The 22339-nt window shown below is 34.5% G+C and overlaps 2 long non-coding RNA genes across 2 annotated transcripts in view; both read left to right on the top strand.

Annotated features, from left to right (window-relative positions):
• LOC149139273 (uncharacterized) overlaps window positions 1-22339 on the top strand; it is a 108576-nt gene that overhangs the window by 41233 nt on the left and 45004 nt on the right. The gene's annotated exons all lie outside the window — the stretch shown is intronic.
• On the top strand, window positions 5316-7876 carry LOC149139274 (uncharacterized). The gene is made up of 2 exons (XR_016264202.1): window positions 5316-6210; window positions 7062-7876. It is a non-coding gene; the product is annotated as an uncharacterized LOC149139274 (long non-coding RNA).

Genomic DNA, 22339 nt, shown 5'->3' with positions numbered 1-22339 from the left:
ACAGGGTCAAATCTGATGAAAAGATCTTTTCATGGCCCTTTTTGGTGCCACCTGTGTCGCAATGATGAAGAGAGTACTGAACATCTCTTCCTAAATTGCCCCATCTCTAAGGAACATTGGAATTCCATCATTACACACTATCCATGCTTAAATAACTGGAATGGGCACAACATTCTGGATGCCTGGAGTACATGGTGTCAAAACCAAAATGGAAAATCCAGAAACATGCCTCTCCTTGTTTGCTGGTCATTATGGATTGCCAGAAATCATTCTATCTTCAACCACAAATCCCCCCATTGGCCAGCCATCTTGCTCCATACCATTGCGAATTTCGATCTACTTCCTGAGGAGGATTCCAATACCCCTCCCCGCACCATCATACCTGAAATCATCAACAAAACTAAACCATGGGCATACTTTGATGGCTCTGCGCAGGAGGCAGGATGTGGTGGCGGAGCCATACTCTACCTAAATGATACACATTGTTTCAAGATCCAAATAAATTTAGGCAGGGGAACTAATAATTTTGCTGAACTCTGTACTGCAAAACATCTCATACATTTTGCATTGGAAAAACATTGCAGACATCTACAATTGTTTGGTGATTCCAAAATCGTTTGTAATTGGTTAAATGATGCATCCCACTGTAATGCATTTTCATTGAGGCATATTTAGAAGAAGCAAAAAAAATGATATCTTCTTTTGACTCCTTTGCCTGTCGCCACATTTACAGGGAGCAAAATAATCGGGCAAATCACCTATCCAAAGAGGCAGCGCTTAGACAGGGCAATGACTGGTTGATACAGGTGGAAATTGATGGGACTTTCCACCAGCGTTACCACAGACCTTTTGTGGATCTTAGAGACAATGGGCTATAAGCCCTATATATATTATGATTATCTTGTATATAACATGTTTGTATTTACATTTTGGTCCATATTTATGACTTTGGATAATGTCGAGATTTTGATACTTAGGTTATCTCTCTGCGAAGAGACAGATACAATTTTGATATTGCTCTCTCTATGTTAGAGAGCAGGCATAGACACAATACCGCAGATATCAGACTCCCTGCGTGGAGACACAACTGTTTCTTTTCTTTTCCTGGTCAACAGTTTTATGAACTTGACAGGCAACTCTGCCTCCATATGTATATGCTTTAGCATCTACAAAATGTAATTTCTTATATATCAATAGAAATTACGACTTTTTTCCAGGAAAAAAAAAAAAAAACAAACAAACAAACAAAAAAACCAAGTTTAAATAGTTATTTTTGATAATTATTTACATTTTTTTATTAAATCGAATATTAATTTTTTCATATATATCATAATAATAATTTACTTATTATATTCTCATACATTTTGGTATGTTATTTAATACTTTGAAAACCTTTAAAATATTCAAAATATAATTTATGCGATTCAAATCTATAATTTCAATCCATCCCTAGGTTAATTTACCTAAATCAATAAATATATATAAACCACAAAACTTAAATTATAACCTACAATTTTACGACATCCTACAAACACCCAACACACAGCCCAATGAGCCATGGACTCTATAACCGGCAACGGCGCAGACGGGGTATATTACCGCCAACAGAGGTTACCGCTATAGTGATATGAGAGAGCGAGGGGCAAACACGAGAGAGAAAAAGGAAATCGGAGAAATTAAACATTTAACAATGTCAAGTTACTCCCAAAAAACCCAACCAAGTTATGGTGTATGCTATGAAAAATAAATTATTCATATTCATTGTGAAGTAGTTTTTTGTTTTTGTTTTCTTCAGTAATGAAGAACTGAAGAATCGCTGCATAGCTGTATATAGAACTTTTTCAGGGTATCAGGGCGAGAGGTTATCATTAAGTTCTCTCAACTACTCAAATTATACATCATTGATAAATTCAGGGTGGATTAGTTGATTGTGAACTATTTAAATGTATTTTTTTATTCATTTGTAAATGAACAGGAATGGGTCAGTTTTATGTTAATTATGTTTTGGATAGATTTTTGAAATTGAGATTGTTTTGTATTAGACATAAAAAGTAGGACTCTGGTAGAGATATCTTGAATTCCAAGACTTAATTTAAATGATAATAATTTTATTGAGAAGATTAATAATTTAAAAAATCAAGGTTAGTTTACATTATTTTTTAAAGATTTAATATAATAAATATGGAGCAAGTTAATACTATCCAAATTATGATAAAATAGCTATAATGAAAATTTGAAAAAATAGAAATTTAATGATTAAAAATACTTATACAATTTTTTTAAAACATAATCTTAAAAAAAATGGTTTTCTAAACATGTAATTTAACTTACATTTATGGAAAATTAGTTTAATTTAATTAAAATAGTATTTTCTGAAGATTAGTATATATTTTTTTCTAAAACCTAATGTACATGTTTGTGTTAAGCCTAATGTCTAGTATATAAATGATGGAGTTTCTTGAAACATATTTGTATGGTTATAAATAACACATGGTTTCGGTGAAATATTATTTTTCCATAATTTTTAAAATTAAGAAATATGGTCATAGAGTGAATTTGATCCGTTCTTTAGTTTATAGTTGGGCATTTATAGCTCTAGGTTTCAATAATCCATGTTTTTTCTTAGGGTATTTTCATGTAATGTAGTCTATTTAAGGGCATGATGAGTCCATTGTATGTTTTACTTAGGCCAAAGAATAATAGATCCATTATTAGGAGCTTGTTTTCGCTCAAGGATTTCCCGGATAATTTATGGTGTCCATATGTTGCCTTTATGCCTTGCTATTAAATTTTTATTTATCTTTCTTTTTATAATAGTGGTATTAGAATTTGGGTTAATCTAGGATCTCGAAAGTGAGTGGTCGGTGTTGGAGAAAGATGGAGTTCCACTATTTATAAAACTCTCTTACAGGAGAATACCTAGATCATTGGATGACAAGAAGATGTAGATAAGAAACTTGAGGAGAAGAAGCTTGTTGTAGAGAGGAAACCCACTTTTGAGGGCAAGAAGAAGCTACCCAGGGAAGGTTATAAATTGGTAGCTAATCCTTCCAAGGTGGATTAGTGGTACAAATGGTGCCAAACACATTAATTGTGGTCAGGTGAATTATGCAAGATATGGCCGACACAGACTAGTGAGCATTGGTAGCAGCTAGCAGTCAGAATGTACTAGGAAGTGCTTGAAGGATCAACCTTTATGTTTCAATTCGAAGCCCTAGCAAGAAGGCATGGGGGCTAGGCATGTGGGTGGCAAAGGACAAATAGGAGGAGGTGAAGGTTAGAGGCAACAAAGATGAAAGGAATCGTGAAATGATTTCTATGTCATAGCCAATGATCACAAGCGAGTACGCATGATTGGTAGAGAATAACCATGCCATTGAATGGACGCCAGCTAGGCCAATGAGAGACTACGAGTGCAAATGGGGTTTGAAGGCCAAGTCAAGGTGAGATGAGCACAATAGAGGATTATTGAATGGAGGTTAAGGAGTACATGCAAATTATGAATTAGGATGGATTGGAGATATAATAAGTGAAAGGTCACATTATTACATGGGAGAGAGAGTAGATGGAATCAGTGGCGTAAAGGCTAGGTGAAAGAGCCAAAATATTATAGAGAGCCATAGTAGTGCATAAATACCTTAGGAGTGTTTAGTCCAAGTCCTAAAGCTTCGCCATAGGCAAGATATATTCCTCAAAGTTGTTATAAGACCTATTATCCACACATACATGTTGTAATGTGGTAACACACAATGTTATCCCTCTCATGGATAGAAAGAATGAAGGATTAAGTTGTGGAATGCACTGCTTGAATGGACAACTTGAAGGAAGTTGCATTTATATACTAACTTGAGGGGGGAATGTAAGATATCAAGATGTAAACCATATATACTAAGAAAATGTGAGATCTCAAGATGTGATATGGTTGATGAACCATTTACAAATATAGTGGTTGGTTACCCATGTATTCGTGTAGATGGTGAATTTTTTATATGGACTTCAAGAAATATAGTGCGACCAAGTTAATCTCCCCAAGTAAAGTTTAAGAGGTGAATTGTTATGGTAGTTAGTGTAAACTTGACTTAGTCATATAGCTAATTTGATATCTTCATCAACAAGTTTATACGGCTCTAGGTTTTGTTAACCCATGATTTTTTCCATAACATTTTCATGTAATGTAGTATATTTAAGTGCACGAAGACTCCATTTTAATATACCTTTGGGCCCAAAACTAATAGATCTATTATTAGGAGCTTGTTTCTTAGTATAGATTTCCAAGATAATTAATGGTGTCCATGTTTTTTCTTTATGTGTTACTATTATAATTTTATTTGTCTCTCTTTTCCTATTCATGAAAGCCTCAAACGTCAATGTTGAACATTATGCCTGGCTATGAGTGTATTAACATAATCATCTATTACTATACCATTTTTTTTTTTTCAAAATAAGTCAACCTGTTAAATATTATAGAAAAAATAAAAACTATGTTTTTTTTACAAATTTGATATATTTCCAAAAAACCCAATAATTAATTTATAAAAATTATATATATATAGTATGTACATAAATATAAATATAAGTTAAAGTAAATTTTTTTAATTATCAAAATATATATATATATATATATATATATATATATATATATATATATATATATATATATATATATATATATATATATATATCACATCAATAAACATATAATATATATATATATATGTTTTGATTTAGGGTTACAAAACCATTATCTCTAAAATATTTAAAATACACTTCCATTATCTCTTCATATTAAAATAATGATACTGATGGACCAATTTGCAACCACGAAAACCCTTGGTTGTCATTGCTCCCGAGGTCAATGTAGAATAGCTTTTACAGAGTGGCATGATAGATATTAAGAAAATGACAAGACATCATACAAATTTTCAATTTCTAAGTGCACGCGAAGACAATCACGAAGATACCTTTCGATGGAGCTATGGCCGGCCACCCACTACAAATCATGCATCATGCATTTCATGTTATTGTGGCAGACAAATGGCCAGAGCTAGTGGAAATTCGAATATATATATATTTTTAAATTGGGCAGAAAATCTAGTTAAATTTGGCAGTTATTAAATTTCAAGATTTTAGATTTCTAAAATTTTTAATCCTATTAAATCTATTTCTATCATAAAAGAACAACTCCTAAATCAGATTTAAAAAAAATAAATAAAAAATCACCCTCCCAAAATCAAAATATATCAAAAAAATTTCAATGATATCCACGTGCCATCATTACTGATTTTGAAAAGTGATTGCTTCTCTTCGGCCGCTTGCACACAAGTCTTTTAAATTGCGTGGGTGCGCAGGAGTTTCAATAAAGGAGTTATCAAAAAATTTCAATGGTATCCACGTGCCATCATTATTGATTTTGAAAAGTGATTGCTTCTCTTCGGCCGCTTGCACCCAAGTCTTTTAAATTGCGTGGGTGCGAAGGAGTTTCAATAAAGGAGTTATCGCTGAGCCCTCTGGGGTTCCTTGCGTCTCCTTTCCTCTAACTCTCTCCTGTGTCACAAGATTGATCAGCCATTGCTGTTGGATTCCAGAGCCTCATCACTGGTAAGAGATTCTTAAATGTCCACAGCAGATCGGAGTCTTGCCGTGTCTTTCTGCAATTGGGTTGTCTTTATCACAGCCCCCGTCATTCAATGGATAGACTGATTGCCCTCGGCCTCACCTCCATGGATCTGCAAATTGAAGGGATGGGCCGGTGCCTACTCGAACGGCAGCCATTTATTCAATCATTCTCAGAACCCATCTCCTTGAAGCCTCTGAGAGGAGGAGAAATGAGGTCTTGCAGACCCATAGATGTAAATTGAGGACGATCACTTTGTCCATCGGATAACGGTTGCCGTGGGTAACGGCAGTCCAATTGCAGAAAGAGGCGGCCGGACTCCCATAATCTGGCGTGGACTCTCTATGGATCGGTGGTTATGAGGTTCTTGAATGCCAACAGCCATTGCGATTCTTATGATACGAGAGAGCTAGAGAATTTTCCGTGGAGTTTTTTTTCTTTGTATTTGAAGAAATCAAACTGGGAGCAGCTCTCACTGCATATAATCCTGTCTGAGATTGTACCACCAGTCATGTGGGAACCAAACTTAGTAGACTTTATTGTTCAAAGTTCCAACAATACTTATTCTGAGGAAAAGGTTCTCGAATTTTTTCCAGGTACAAAGCCTTTTAAAATTCAAATGTTTTTTGTTTCAGCTCTAGGACAAAACCTAGCTCGATTATAAATTTCAGAAATATGTTTAAAGTACTTTCCGTCCTTCGCTAGCTCATGTGGGCCAGAAACTATGAAATAGATCGGCCACCTGCTGGTATGGTGGCCATGGTTCTCAGAGGAAGTTTTCTTTGTAAAAATAAATGAGTTTTTCAAGGTTACCAGCCGTGGCTGAAAATTTATATACCGCAGTAATAGGTCTAGTTTTTCAGAGTTACCAGTCATGTGCCCGTGGTTTAACCGTTCTGGCCTTTCCATGTAATACTGTCGAAGTATTCTTAGTAAAAAAATATATCAAAGTTAATAGAAAAATTTATATCCACTTCCATAGTGTTTTTTTGAGGTCAATGGAGAACTATAGCAGCCATATTGTGTTATTTTCTCATCTCTATCATGATGTAATATCGAGATATTATTTGGTAAATAAATATCGATATTATTTGGTAAATAAATATCAAATTTGTTGTTAATTATATTGTTATTTTAATTATAGAAACTTTCATATTGAAGGTTAAGTGTTTTAAAGTTTTTAGTTCTTGCGATTTTAAAATTTTCGTTTGTTAAAATGAATATTAAAATTTCTTATTGTCAAATATTTTGACATATCAAATAATATGTTTTGAAAAGATTATAAATAATAGACATGAACACGGTATATTATATAAGATATAATTATTTGATGCTTTTTATTATTTAAATTTTATAATTTATTGTAACATCTCAGCCGTAAAAACAAATTGAAAGATCGATGTATTAATTAATATTATTGTTTTTATCTTTATTTTTATTGAAAAAGGAAAGATGATTCCTAGTGGCAGGAAATCAGGTAGAAATCATGTAACCTCTGAGAAGGGAAGTTAAATGAAAACCGTGCCGGAACCCTAATTATCTCCCCTAACTATGCAAAAAGGGAAATCATGTAACCTCTGAGAAGGGAAGTTAAATGAAAACAGTGGCCGGAACCCTAATTATCTCCCCTAACTGTGCAAAAGGGGACAAGAAGTGGGACAAGAAGTGTGTTCTCTAACTGTGCAAAAGGGGAAAAGAAGTGTGTGGGGGTGGGAAACTGCACTGTAGAGACAGGCAGAAGGAGGCAAGAGCACAGAGCGCAAGCAATTTGCAGAAGACTGAAGGCAAGAGCGCGGAGCGCAAGCAATTTGCAGAAGACTGAAGGTCTTATGAACAAGCTAGGAGGAGATTTGGTTTCGAGGTTTGACTAGCTACAGAATCAGAGATGACCTCTTCCTTTGGAGTTACTAGCTTGATAGCTCGATTAGCTACAGAATCAGAGGCGACCTCTTCCTATAGAGTTACTAGCTTGATAGCAACTCAGGTATGAGGGACCAACCAAAAACTGTGCTCAGGTATGAGGGACCAACCAAAAACTGTGCTGATAATTTGAACTGATGTAATAGTGTTATACTCAGTAGGCGACAGATTCCTAGAATCTGACTGAAATAAATGTAGCTAGTTTCAGAGACTATCTTTTTATACAGAGTTTACCTATTATGAAAGATCCTGGAAGAGAGTGCGTCAACCGAAGTGGATCTTTTTCAGAAGTGCTCTGATAAATTCACTGTTTAAAGACTCTGTCCAGATTGAAAAGTTGAATTTTGTTTCATTTTATTTTCTTTTAAAAGTACAGAACCGGTAGTCTAAAGATGCTAGTATAGTAAACTGTTGCAAGAAGAAAACAAACATATAGCTCTTTATCAATTTCATTCCGAAAAATATATTTCTTTTACAGTTCGATTCCATTTGTAAATGAAAGATAGAGTCATCATAAGAATAATACGGAAAGCCCACCTGGGCTTATAAATGCAAGTTTTCAGAACTGAACAATAAAAACAGGAATAGAAACTACAGAAACGGAAAAAGCTTCTCTATGCTTATCCAAACAGGAACCAGCAAATTCGGGCTTCCTTAAAAATTAACCCAGTAAAGATTTGTTAACAAATATTCTATTTGCAAGAAATCAAATACAGCTTCAATAAAATATAGTAACCACGTACTGGAGCAGTTATCTCGCCCAAGGTATGCGAAAGCCAGGGTTTGCGATAGTTTGGGGTCGTTTTGCCCAAACAGGGATTATGAACCGCGGAAGAGTTCAAGGGTCCGTGGGATGGGGACATAACGGCAAAACCCAGTCCGACCCCAAACAAACCTTACGACGAATGAAACCCTCACGAATAATGTAATTTACAGAATCAGAGGGCAAGCTTATAAAAGAAGATATGGAATCTGAGAAATACAAATTTACAATACCTGCAAGCAGGCCTTAAATTTTACAAATCAGAACCCTGTTTAGAACGATTAAAGCCAAATGCGGTTATCGAAAGACAACATAGCTGACATATAAATTGTAAATTATAAACAGAACTCTGTGCGGGCCGAGGCCACCTTTCCAACTATAAAAAACTCATAAGTTCAACGCAATACATGTTTAATTGATCCGTTCCAACCCGGAAACTGGGCGAGCTTAACTGAAAGATCAAATATGAAAGTTATATTTACATATTCTTGTGCGTCAGGAAGCACAGAGCTTACAGTGGGAGCAACGCCCTTCATAAACAAAACCTTTAGAAACCCTAACCATTCGAATTACCGAATGCTGTCAACAAGCCGAGAAGCCAATGGAATACAGTGTACCGAGGACCGGACAACACCTTAACCCCAAACCCTCCAGCCCGAGGGCATCAGACCAGGATGAGCTTTTACCCGACATTCGTTTATCTATTGTACTTACGATTCACAACTGTATTTAGGATTCATCAAGAAAAAGTTGTAAGCAAGATGGTGTTTGTGATTTGTTTACATTATTACATGAGCATAACTTGATTGCAAATTCTAAAATTTTGAAAATTTAAGAACATGACTCAAACTTATGAATTACTAGGCCATTTCTGTAGTGTACACACGCGTCACCAAGCTAAAGTTGGGAGTAATACAGCTCAAGCTTACAGATTACTATGTTGTTTCTCTACGGTACCCAGGATTTACGAAGTAAAAGTGAAAGGTGTGGGTAAGGCAGTGCTTTTCATATGCTTACAATATTATTGTATAATTCAATGGTTTCCAATTCCGGAAATTCCATAAATATGAGTTAAGAGAAATAATTATTTTTCTTATATTTATCAAAATTTTAAAATATTCTGAAATTTACCATCCACATCAAAATGGCACATCAATATCCAAAAGATTTCTGACTTTCACTAAAACGAGATTTTTCTCTGATCTCTATCAATAATGAGATATATTTCTTTCTCTTGTCCCTTCCTAGTTCATTCATACAACTATAACATTTAACGGTATATTTAACATAACATACCACACAAAATATGTTATATTTAACATAACATACCACACAAAATATATATAGTTATGTTATATAATAATTATATATATATATATATATAATTATGTTAAATTATTATATGAAAATAACATAATTATATTGAGTATATAATATAACAAAATGATAGATAATTATAATTAGACATATATATTATATATAACATAATTGATGATGACTGAGACCAAATAATGGTCTATCGGACCTAAAGAAACAAATTATCTATTTTGATTTAAGATTTTATTCCTATGCTCAAAAAGCTTGGAGAGAAGCCTCCCGAGCTCACTATAATTTTGACATTGTAAAAGGTTAGGAAGGTCAGTATTGTAACAAAGATTGTGAAACTGAGATCTAATGTGGTTATACGCGGGGCACTCTAAGAGGAAGTGGTTTTCATCCTCGATGTTCCTATTCTTACATATATGGCAGATCCTTTCCGTCCATGGCGTTTAGATAAATTAAATGTTAATTTTAGTTAACATATAATTAGATATAGCTTTACATTACAATTTTTGTTTTAGAATTGTTAATTAGAGTTTATAAATCTAAATTCAGTTTTAAAAAATTGTTGAGTATCACCCATCTTATGTTATTATAAAAAATACCTTAAATTAAATAATTATAAAACTATTATATATATATAAATATAATGTTTTAGTTATATATCTATATATATATATATATATATATATATATATATATATATATATATATATACGAGTTATATAAAATTTTATGTTAAACAAATTAAACTATATTTATTATTAAAATATAAATTAATTTAAATTTAAAATTAAAAACAAAATCAAATTTCTTATTTCATATATAGAGGTTTAGTTTGAGTAACTATACCTATTATATCGATCTCAAGGTTCTAATTTATTTATTAATTGTTTATCGTTGGGTTGCTTTATGTTGTAGTTTTTATTTGGTATATTTAGCCTCAAATTGTTCAAAATTTTAAATGCATTTTAAATAACAAAAAAACATTTCTTTATGAAAATTTATTTCACTAAATTTTGAAGAAAACAATTTAAAACCTAAAATAATTAGAAAATATAGTTTTTACCATTCAAAATCAGAATTTTTTTTATAATAAAAACACTACCATTGCAATTATTGAAAAATTACACAATGAAATAAAAACAAATTAAAACCTAAATTATAGTTTTTTTGGGTGGTGTTGGTGTTTGGTGGTTTTTGTATGGTGGGTTTTTATTTCGAATTAATTTATTTTATTTTGCAAGAAAATTAAATAAAAGAAACAAAAAAATAGGAAACTAACCTTGGTTTAAGTCTAGGGGATGTTGGTGGGGTCACTGGGAAGTTGCGTTGAGCTCCTCCATCATTAAGAAACACTCAATCGAGCTCATAAATCCTTGATCGAGCTCCTTGTCCCTCCTCATCTATGCAAAATGAGTTGCGTAGTCCACGACCGGGTCTTTAAAAAGACTTAACAACTTGATCAATCCCTAGAGCTCAATCCAACTCTATAGCTCGATTGAGCCTTTAGCTCAATCAAGGGTTTTCCCATAGCTCGATCGACAGTTTTTTAAACCCTCGATTAAGCAATCTCTTAGCCCTCAAGCAACTTGTCTGAGCACTTAAAAGTGGTTTGATTGAGCACTTAAATTAGCTCGATCAAGCTACCTTTTGTCACCTAAATGCACCCTCCCTTTGCCAAAAAGCGTAACCGAGCTCCATGCATTCACCCATATAGAGAATATTTTTTGATGAGCATAGAGAATAACTTTATTTTGTATCAGTAAGAGTTGATTCTCTTTGTAAAGTTATGATAATATTTATTATATAACACTAGTCAACGAATTGAAAACATTTTCTCCCAGATAATTTTATGGGGGTGCAACAAAATTATGTTTACATGGATACCGTTTGGATAGATCTAAATGTAGTTAATCCACCGGGAAGAACTATTCCCCCATTCATACTGATCTGAAATGGAGCAGATTAGTAATGTTGTGCTAATTCCCCATTCAGAATGAAACTCAATACGCTTATCATTTTCTTATCAAGTGCTCAAGGATTCACCATTTTTGCTTAATTAACTAATTCCCATGAGAGTTTCTTATGTAAATGTTATAAACAATTTAACATAAAACATATGTTGAATAGTAGTAAAATGACAACAAATAACATCAAAATACAACACACAACATAGAGATTTGATGAGGAGTTCACCCCTCTTGGGCTACATCTCCTTGGTCCAGCTTCGAATCCTTGGGGCTCTCTATTATGCTTAAAATTACAACAAACGTGTGTTTACAATGTTCAGATGTTTTTAAAACATGTCTCAATGAGTTTACAATAGGCAAAACTGCTATAATTGACTCCTTTTGCACCTAATTTGGATAAGAGCTAAAGAAGTTATGACCTCTTCCAATTCTCCCACTATTCATTTCACAATTTTATGCACATCCAGCATGATCCTACAAATTAGCCCCAAAAATTGCTAACTGGGTGAAAATTTTACCGTACGATGGGCCATAATCTGTCGGTCAAATCACAAATCGCAATTGACAAGGACCGATCAGCTTAAGGTCTGTGAACACGGCAAAGATGTACGATTACGATGTGTGCAGACCCGACTTGAGTATTAACCAAAGCCTATAACCTTATCGCATCTGGGATATCGCAATCGATGGAAAACCAATGGTCTTGGATATGTGAGACTATGCAGTATTGTGATGTGCAATTGTGATTTATTGCATCGCAGCCCTTCCTTGCCACGTCATCCAATCCTGCCATGTGTCTAAGTCAAACCTGAACTTCGACTTGCTCTAACTTATGCATACGAGCTCGGATTTAAGTGTCATTAACACCGTTGGAACCAGAATGGAGAGCTCTTCGATCTGTAGCTAAGTTTAACAAAATTCTAACACTTTGATTTTTGAGCACATGATCACTCCTCCCCATTTGAAGCTTTTGTACCCCAAAATATTATATTCAGTTATTAAATAGATGAGGGTACTATTCCCTCACCTTCCCCTCTTCAATCCATTTGGCTTTTGATGGATTTGTACCTTTGAGACCCACTCGAAGAAAATCAACATTTTCCCTCTTTGATGACCTCATTCTTCTGTCAAGTATGGTGTCTTGCTGAAGCTCATCAATAAATTCTAGAAAAAAATATTCAATTGATGGAATTTGTACACTTTCTCCTTGATATTCAATCAAATTAGGCTCATACAATCTCAAATTTTCAACATTAGCAACAGAATAAATTTGCATATATGAAGGAAAATCAAGCTTGAAAGCATTATTACCAATCTTTTCCAGAATTTTAAATGGACCATAATGGATTGGTTTCAGCTTTTTACCTTCACCTTGAAGCCTTTCCTTGCTAATGTAAAGCTAAGCTTCATCACCTACTTGAAACTGATGATCCACACGATGTTTACCATGCCTTGCCTTATACTTGCCTTGACTATTTTCTAGTTGTTCTTGAACTGTTTGGTGAATCAACTGAATTTTATCAACGAATTTATTTTCTCTGTCTATGTTGCTATTTCCATCTATAACTACATATTTCTCAAAGATGAAATCCAAAGGTGATTTAGTCAAATAACTAAGACATGCCTCAAAAGGTGAAGTTAGAGTAGAAGAGTGTTTTGCTCAGTTGTAGGCATGCTGAATATAATGCAACTGTTCATCACACAACTTAGGATGTTTGCTGCAATATCCTGTTAACAAATGAATAAATGCCCTGTTAACCACTTCATTTTGACCATTTGTTTGCGGATGGAAGGTTGTACTTTTCTTCAACTTGGTGTCCATCAAGCTCCATAAATTTGACCAAAAATTCCCAACAAATCAGGAATCACGATCACTTACAATAGAAGTAGGTAATCCAAAATGAACCCATACATTTTGAATGAAAATTTGAGTTGTTTCTTTAACTGTAATTTTTTTTACAAGGCATTAATATGCACATCTTGTTGAACCTATCCACAACTACATACAAATAATCATGACCTTTTCTTGATAAAGGAATACCTCCTACAAAATCCATAGAAACACTCTCCCATGGACATGAAGGCACTGGAAGTGGCCTGTACAATCTTAGTTTCCTATTACTAGGCTTACTGACTACACAGAATGAACAACCTCTGATAAAATTTGACAAACTTTCAAGCATACGAAGCCAATAAAAATACCTCTCAATATTTTCCATTTTTTTACTTACATCGCAATTCCCAACAATAAGAGAAATGTGTGCTTCCCTTGTGACATATACTCTCTCTCCCTGTGGAACACGAAGTTTTCCCAAATGATACAACAGATTATCATGTACATGGTAGTCTAATTCCTCAACTTGGTGGCCTTGACTCATGTTTGAATATACCTCTTGAAAGTCAGCATCATGTGCATATTTTTCAACATAAGTTTCAAGAAAAACATAATGATTCTTGATTAAAATGGCTACATTAACAGCAGGTCTAGAAAACATATCAACAACTCTATTATAAATACCTTTTTTGTACCTGATTACCGAGTGAAATTGCTATAAGAATCCCATCCAACGAAAGTACCTTGATTGCTACAATTTTGTTTGAGATTGCAGATATTGCAAATGTTGATGATCAGTGTGAATAATGGTTTATTTTCCCATTAAGTAATGCTTCCATTTCTTCACACTTTTCACCAATATGTAAAGCTTTGTATCATATGTACGATAGTTAATAACAACACCATTAAAAATCTCAAAATGAAATGAAATGCACTTACCATGCTGTAAAAGAACTGCACCCATGACATAGTCACTTGCATCTGTTTGTATTCAAATGGTTGTTTCAAATCCGGCAATGCTAAAACTGGGGCTGAACTAATCTTTTGTTTTAAAGCATCGATTTCTTTTTGTTGTTTTCTTCCACACTAGAAGACAACCTTCACGCTAGTCAAAGCATGTAGTGGAGCTGTTATGGAAGAGAAATTGGTGATGAACTTCCTCTTCAGAAATAATTGTTCCTTTTTCAAGACATCCAACACTTTCCTCACATGCTTGACATGCTCTTCTTGTGATTTTATGAATATCAAAATATCATTTAAATAGACAATTACAAATTCATCAAGAAATCATCTTAAAACATCATACATAACTCTCATAAATGTAGCTGGAGTGTTGCAAAGAACAAAACGCAGAATCAGCCACTCAAACAATCCTTGTTTGGTTTTAAAATAAGTCTTCCAAATATCCCCCTCAGCGATTCTACCTTGATGATATCCACTTCTCAAGTCTAATTTAGTGAAATATTTTGCATTCTTCAACTGATCTAGCAAATCATCTATTCTGGACAGTGGGTATCGACTCTTTGTGGTAATTTTATTCAAATCTCAATAATCTACACACATTTGTCAGGTTCCATCTTTATTGGGTACCAAAACAATTGGTGAACCACATGGTCAAGTAGAGGGACAAATTACACCTTTATCTAACAATTCTTGCACTTGTTTCTTAATTTCTAAACTTTCCAAAATTGACATTCAATACGTAGCGATATTTGTGAGTGGATAGTCTTGTTGTAGTTGAATTTTGTGCCAAATTCATTTTTTTGGTGGCAATCCGTTTCGTTCTTGGAACACAAATCCATATTGATTGACCATATCAACCAATTCAGCATTCAGCTTCACCTCACAGCCTGCAAAGGATTCACACTTCGTGTCATTCTTCTGCTTGATCATAAGGAGCATGACATTCTTACTGGAATTGACTAGTCACTTCATTTTCCCTGTGTTTGCTAAAGAAGTATTAATATCTCTACGATGGGCTCTCACAACATACTCCACTCCATCTTTGAAAAAATGATATTTGTTCTCAAATCTATGGAAATTAGCTTTTCGGTCATACAAATACAGGCTTCCCAACACAATTCCATAGATATCCAACGACACTACATCTAATTCAACTTCATCAACGAAATTGGCAGTGATAGCAAACCTGAAAACACATTTCCTTTTGACCTGAAGATTTTCATTATTAGTTATCCAACCCAACGGATACGATTTATGATGAGGCATGGTTTCCAGATTTAACTTCTTGACCAAGTTTGTATAAATTAAATTTGCCTCAGATCCACTATCAAACATTGTATCAATCTTGGTGTGTTTGGAAATAACTCTGATATGGAATATCTCAATTCTATTTTCTTCATTTGAAGCATTGTTGGAGTTATTTTTTGTGTTGGTGCTTGCCATGACTTCCTCCTTTCTTGTTTTTGCCATGAATTTTCCTTTAGTGACCGTGGCTGCAATCTTTATTTCATCACCTGAGTTGGAACCCAAGTCTTGTTATACAACAACGTTTGTCTTCTGTTTCCCTTTATTGTTAATCTTCTTCAGTCTTAATTCTAGGATGAAGCTTCCAGTAATGTGCTTCATCATGGCCCTCTTTGGAACAATTCTTGCACACGTTTTCTCCCCTTCTTTCTTAACAGAAGCAATTTTCTTCTACTTTCCTTTAGATTTCTTTCAATTTTCACCACTATGGAATGGCCTCTTCTTACCTTCTTCTTGTAAATTTTTCTCTCTTGCTTCGAGGTGTGTAGCTTGAACATAGACCTCATCAAGATTTGTGGGATTAAACATAACAATGGTGTGTGGAAGATAGCTATCCAAACTTCTATGTATTTCAGCAAAGTATCTTGTGACTACAAGTCTACTCCTAGCATAAGAGATCTTCTCCTAAACTCCTGAGTATACTGTTGTATATTTTGACCTTTTAACTGTCTGAAATTTTGCCAATTCATGATAGATTTTTGCATATGAGCTAAAGGGTAGTTTTTTTTTTTTTTTTTTGTTAATAGAAATGAAATCATACCAAGTAATGGATATCTTACAATGTTTTTTGATCTCGTCTTGAGTCTTTCCTTCCCACCAAATGAGTGTTGCACCCTCCATTCTCAATGAATCCAACTAAATTTTGATATCATCCTCTTGAAGGTTCTGAATCCTACAATAGACCTCCAACTGACGAATCTAGTTATTTAGCTTTTCTACATTAACTTCTCCATTGTACACTGGTAACTCAAACTTAACATGTAATTTAAGTAGAGGTGATTTTCCATCTCCTTTTGAAGAATGATGATGAATATGAGTATGGGTTGTATTAGTGGAAGAGTGTGAAGATTCTTGTGAAGAAGAATATGAAGAAGATGGTGGAGAGGGTGGAATTTTATCTCCATTCCCATTACCTCCTTTTCCATTACCTCCTCCTGAAGAACCTCCCCCATTGGGAGGTTTGGCATTTTCTCCTTGCAACCTACTATTCCTCTCTCCATAGAGGACCTTCACCATTTCTGTCATATCAAAGATAGCATTTCTGAAGGTCTTCTCATCTTCTGTCATGTTTGTAGGTTCTCCTTCATGAGACATGATCTCTTGTGTCTCAACTACAACTTGAGGTTAAACTGGTGTTGGAGATTATGGCAACCTTGCTCTTCTTCCCCTTACCCAACTTCAAGGCTTCCAACCAACTTTCCTTCACCTCTTTTGAGTTTTAACCTTGTTATCATGACACAAAACTAGTAAACAATACTCATTCTTTATACAAGAAAATCTAGTAAGCAAAATCCAATGATCTGATACCAACTTGATCTAAAATGGAGCAGATTAATAATGTTGTGCTAATTCCCCATTCAGAATAAAACCCAAGATTCTTATCATTTTATTATCAAGTGCTTAAGGATTCACCATTTTTTCTTAATTAACTAATTCCCATGAGAGTTTCTTATGTAAATGTTATAAACAATTTAACATAAAACATATGGTAAACAACAACAAAATAACAACAAAGAACATCAAAATACAACACACAACATAGAGATTTGATGAGGAGTTCGCCCACGTCTCCTTGGTCCATCTTCCAATGCTTGGGCCTCTCTAATATGCTCAAAATTACAACAAAAGTTTGTTTACAATGCTCAAATGCCTTTGAAACATGTCTCAATGAGTTCAGAATAGCCTAAATTACTAGAAATGACTCTTTTTGCACCTAATTTGGATAATAATTGAAGATGTTATGACCTCTCCCAGTTCTCCCACTATTCGTTCCATAATTTTCTCCACATCTAGCATAATCCTACAAATTAGCCCCTAAAACTATTAACTATGCGAAATCTCAACACTTGGCGGGCCATTATCTGTTGGTCGAATCGCAAATCGCAATCGGCAAGGACCACAGGCTTAAGGTCTGTGAACATGGTGACGATGTGCGATTGTGATATGCACAGACCCGATAAAAGTATTAACTGGAGCCTATAACCTTATCGCATCTGGGATATCGCAATCGATGGAAAACCAATGGTCTTGGATATGTGAGACTGTGCAGTATTGCAATGTGCGATTGTGATTTATTGCATCGCGGCCCTTCCCTACTCTGGGCCAATTCTTTAACACGATATGCCTGTGACTTGTGATTGCGATATGAGGGGGCTAATGGCGGCCTACCAATTGGCACCTCCTCATTCGCTGAAGGGCCTACCACGTCATCCAATCCTGCCATGTTTCTAAGTCAAACCTGAACTTCGACTTGCTCTAACTTCTGCATACGAACTCGGATTTAAGTGTCATTAACACCGTTGGAACCAGAATGATGAGCTCTTCGATCTGTAGCTAAGTTTAAAAAAATTCTGACACTTTAATTTTTGAGCATAATTTTGAGCACCTGATCGCCTACACATCATTGAAGTAATCTAGGAGGAGATGGAAGGATTCATAAGAGTGTATAGATCAAGCCACTAAATAGACAAGATTTCATGACATCTATTGTTCCTAATGGGAGTTCTTATAAGCGCATTTCTTCATTAGCGAATCAAATACTTGGACACGGAATTCATACAAGACACTGCATGTGGTATTCCCTTCAATCATGGTTGTAAATATGAAAATGTTTCGTGAGGAGAAGCCCATGTGTGGAGTGCAGAGGTAGAAAAGATGGGGTGCACATCTGCACTCCACACATGTGCTTTCGCACTAACTTACCATATAGAGACTTCATTCATGGGCTTCTGCACTAACTTACCATATAGAGACTATGCATATAGAGACTCCATTCATGGAATTCTGCACTAACTTACCATATAGAGACTCTGCACATGGGCTTCTTTATAGTGGAACCACTACTAGACTTTGGCATTCTCAAATGCTACAACTATTGGAAGGATAGAACCCAAGGACATCTATCTCTATATAGTGCATGAATCCCATTGCATATTCAAACAATGAAGTCATCTGCCTTTGTCACGGAAGTCATATAGAGACTATAGAGACTTACCATATAGAGACTTCATTCATGGGCTTCTGCACTAACTTACCATATAGAGACTATGCATATAGAGACTCCATTCATGGAATTCTGCACTAACTTACCATATAGAGACTCTGCACATGGGCTTCTTTATAGTGGAACCACTACTAGACTTTGGCATTCTCAAATGCTACAACTATTGGAAGGATAGAACCCAAGGACATCTATCTCTATATAGTGCATGAATCCCATTGCATATTCAAACAATGAAGTCATCTGCCTTTGTCACGGAAGTCATACAGGACACCACCTGTGGTTTTCCCCTCAATCATGGTCGTATAAACGATATTGTTCTTCGTTCAAAATAATATTATTGTTTAATAAAATATTTTTTGTTTTCTTTATCCAAAAATTCATTATGCAGAGGTCCTCTGCACAAGGAGCTCCGCAAAATGAACTGTTGCCCAAGCTATAAGAATATATTAAATTGATTGAAATGCCATAAGTAAAATGAATTTAAGTTTTAAGCCTTGCACTATCAAGCACATGTTCTCTAGATGTGTTATGTAGTTCAAAGAAGAAGAGCCCATGTGGAGTGTGGAGGTACAAAGCTCCACACTCCTTCACAATGAACTTCCTTCACACATGTATTTTACTATATTTCCAAACTACACAATTTCCTTTGGGTGTGGATTCCATGTATTTTACTATATTTCCAAACTACACAATTTCCTTTGGGTGTGGATTCCATGAACAAGTCTTTATGCTCCTCTATGTCATTAAATTCCACAAACAAATCAACTCCCATGTTTCAAGTATACTTTATTCGTGTTGTTTTGTCCACATAGATGTATATAATAAGATGATATACATATGACATAACATGTATAGTCCATTTATTCAATTTCATTCTTCGAAGACCACCACGAAAAAGCACGAGGATGCCCAAGCAGAGGGAGAGGACTTTATGCATTTTAATTTTAATGTGCAATGTAAATTAATGATGCAAATTTAATTGAATTGATATGAACATGGCAGGTGAGCATTGATTGCGGGACACCTTCCACGGAGAGGGATGTAGGAAATTGTAGCTTACTATAAAATGAAATACACATGAGCCAACACCTCCTCTACATGTTCATGTATCTCTTTGGCCAGTCTACTGTCGATTACCAATTTGATTAGTTAAGCATATGTATTTTGGAGGAACATTATATTCACAATTTTGCATGTATCCTTTATTGGACATCAAATTCATAAGTTCTCTTATGATTCCCACTGTTAGGTTTGTCCACAGATAATGCAAAGTGAATTAACGTAATTGTGTCACTCCAATAGAGATAACAATGACCTCCGCACAATGGTTATATGTGCGAAGGTGCAGGTATTTTTAGGCCGACGGGAATTGTGCAGGAGAGAGAATATAACCCCTGAAATTGAATATGTTAATAATTCCTCATATCTCAGCTAGTATAATGATGACAATAACAAAGGAGAATGACAAACAATTTAGAGAACCAATGAAATGTTTTCGTTGATCATTTTGTTCTCATGCCTCGATAAAGGAAATGACTGAATGAAGGAAACAAGTATCTACAGGTGGCAATGAAGGTGTCCTTAGTTTTTATTGGACTGAACAACGTAAGTGTGCTACTCTAATGGAGATAACTGCCACCTCCACATAGTGGTGATATATGCAAAGGTGTAGGTATTTTTAGACTGGTGGGAATTGCACGAGGGAGAGAATATAACCCTCAAATTGACTATGCCAATAATTCCTCATATCTTAGCTGGAATAATGATGATAGTAATGAAGGAGTACGATGGGGAATTTAAATAACTAGCAAAATGTTTTCACCAATCATTTTGTTCATGCCTCGATAAAGGCAACAATTGAATGAAGGCAGTAAGGTTCTACAAGTGGTAATGAGAGACGTCTTTATTTTCAATTAGACCCAGCAACATATAAAGAATTGTGTAGAAACTTCCACCTTTTGTGGATAAGTAGTGTGCACAACTTTTCTCGCACAATGAAAGTCACAAACAAAGCTCCGCACAAGTGGTATTATAATGAACCACAAGGTACTATAATGAACCATTGTGTACAACAAAAAATACATAGCAGTAATGAAAGTGTGTTAATTATAGATGTGTTCAAAGCTCTTACTGCCTTGACCTATGTAAAGGACCTGCAAGCCTGAAACATAATAATATTAATAACAAATTTGTCTATGGGCTTCCCCTCACCTATGTAAAAGACCTGCAACCGTGTTAGTTTTAGCATCAATAGGTAGAAAAATAGCATAACAGTATCAGTGTTAGTGTCAATGTCACTGACTATAGAACTCACCAATCGAATGATCGCTCACAAATTAGTTTTTTTTTAAATGAATTGTCAGGGACTAACAAATACTGAAAATAAAACACCCTCCTCCTAGGGAATTATGTCCTATCGAACTGGCTGAGGAAATCAAAAATTAGAAATAAGATTACTAGAAAATTAGAAAATTATTTTTTGGATTTATGGGAAAATAGGAATATTAAGCATTATCTCCAAATTTTGTTTAAAATTGCAATAAACTTTGGAAAAATGTTGAGAGTCAATGAGTGGTTATTTCTATAGTCCCTAGCTAGGCATGGACTAATAATTGTGTGAAATAATTGATTATCTATGTAAATAAAGAAAAATATTAAAGTCGATGGACAAATTTACAAAGAAATGCAACAAATTTAAAGAGAAATGTTGCATTAAATTTATAGAGAATTTACAGAAAAATTTACAAAGAAGTCTAATGTAACACCCCTGGACCCTTGAAAGGATTTACTGTGGATATTAATTTGGTTTCTGTTTTACTGCATTTATTTTATGTTATGTTATTACCAAGGCTAGAAAGCCAGATATTAAATTGTTACCTAATTGTGAGTGATTAGAGGTGGATGCATGATTAACTAAAAGCATCTGTTTACTACAATTACAAGAAGGGAAATATAGGGGAAGAGGATGAAAGAGAAAACTATCCTAGAGCTGGAAAAAGTGTGACCAGTGGGAATTTACTCATGAACAGTAAAATTAAGTTCATGACTTGAGGCTAGACAGTGGAGTCCAAAGGCCCAAGGCACTGACTGTAAGTGGAAATTATTCCAGCAAAGAAAGTGCTCGGGGGAGGACACGGACATAATTGCAAGGTTCCTGGCTGGGAGGAGATACTTTCTAGAATTATTGGAAACTGTAGGTGGAATAGATAAGTATTATAGTCAGTTTCTTTCTAGAACAAATGCTAGAATGTGGAGATTAACATATAATGAAAAAGTAAATTTGTTATGCTTGAACTATCATAGAATAAGTTCTGGAATAGCAAACTATATTTAGAAGGAAAATTATCGTAAGGAAAAGTATAATTACAGGATATAGAAGCATATTTTCTTTTAACATATTTTAGACAGTTTATACTAATAACTA

This window comes from Pinus tabuliformis, chromosome X, assembly GCF_031772625.1.
Source record: "Pinus tabuliformis cultivar Carrire ecotype Pingquan chromosome X, CPIR1, whole genome shotgun sequence".
Classification (NCBI taxonomy): Eukaryota; Viridiplantae; Streptophyta; class Pinopsida; order Pinales; family Pinaceae; genus Pinus; species Pinus tabuliformis.
The sequence above is the reverse complement of the archived record's forward strand: the minus strand, read 5'-3'. Positions and strand labels throughout refer to the sequence as shown.